We start from the raw sequence: 1246 nt of genomic DNA, 5'->3' as shown, positions 1-1246 counted from the left end.
GTGCACCACCATGCCCGGCACATGTGTAGATCTTATAAAGTGATATAAAAGGAAGCATAATCTGACATACAACAGCGTGGAAAGAGAGGGTATTCTGTAATGAAATAAAGCAGTCTCAAAGGAGACTGTGTCCTTTCACAGATACAAGTGTCTAGAGAAAGGAAATTCAGAGACAGAAGGAAGAATGCTGTTGTTGATGTTGGCTATCTCCTTGGCTCTTAGGCATAGAAGCAAAAGTTAGGAGTTAGTGTTTAAGGAGTGTAGAGCTTCACTTGGGGACAATTAAAAAATGTCCAGAGACAGCGCTGATGGTCAACAACACTGTTAGTGTATTCATACCACTAAATTGCATGCTTTAAAATGGTTGCTGGCAGCAGTGAGTTGTCACTTGACACCAAGTCTGACAAACTCAGACAGATTCCTGGGCCCCCCATGATGAAAGGAGAGGACTGACTCCTGAAAGCTGTCCTCTCACCTCCACCTGCACACCAGGGCATGTATACACACATACATATGCAGGGTAAACACGTGGTGAAAATAAGAAAGACTGGCCAGTGACGTGGCTCAGCAGGTAAAGGCTGATGTTCATCCTAATGCCTTTTAAATTCCACCTTCAGACCCGTGTGGTAGAAGGAGAGAATTAGCTCACACAAATTGTCCTTCAACCTACACATACACATACACAGTAGCACAAGCACACACACACACACACACACACACACACACACAGAGTTGATAAATTAAAAAAAATAAAAGTAGTTGGGTATAGTGGCACAGTGTGAAATCTCAGCATTCAGGAGGCAGAGGCAGAAGAATTTCCAATTGAAGGACAGCTTGAGCTATTTAGAGAGACTGAAAAAAGTATAAACTTTATTCTTTGCATATTTTGGCACAATAAAAAAAGTTACTTTAAAGCGTTTTTTATTTATTTATTTTTATTGAGTTTTGTTTGTTTTGTTTGTTTGTTTGTTTGTTTGTTTTTGATATAGGATTTCAGGATCTTCTGGCTGTCTTGGACCTTACAACGTAGTCCAGGCTAGCCTAAATTCACAGAGATCTGCCTACCTCTGCATCCTAAGTACTGAGGTTAAAGGTGTGCACCATCACACCTGGCCAGATTTTTAGGCTATTAAGTCAGATATAGAGCAATTTTCCAACCTTTCTTTCACTGTCACCTTAAGGAGACTTTTTTGTTTGTTTGTTTTTGTTTTTGTTTTTGTTTGAGACAGGGTTTCTCTGTATAGCC

Source organism: Mus caroli, chromosome 14, assembly GCF_900094665.2.
Source record: "Mus caroli chromosome 14, CAROLI_EIJ_v1.1, whole genome shotgun sequence".
Taxonomy (NCBI): Eukaryota; Metazoa; Chordata; class Mammalia; order Rodentia; family Muridae; genus Mus; species Mus caroli.
Note: the sequence above shows the minus strand (reverse complement) of the source record.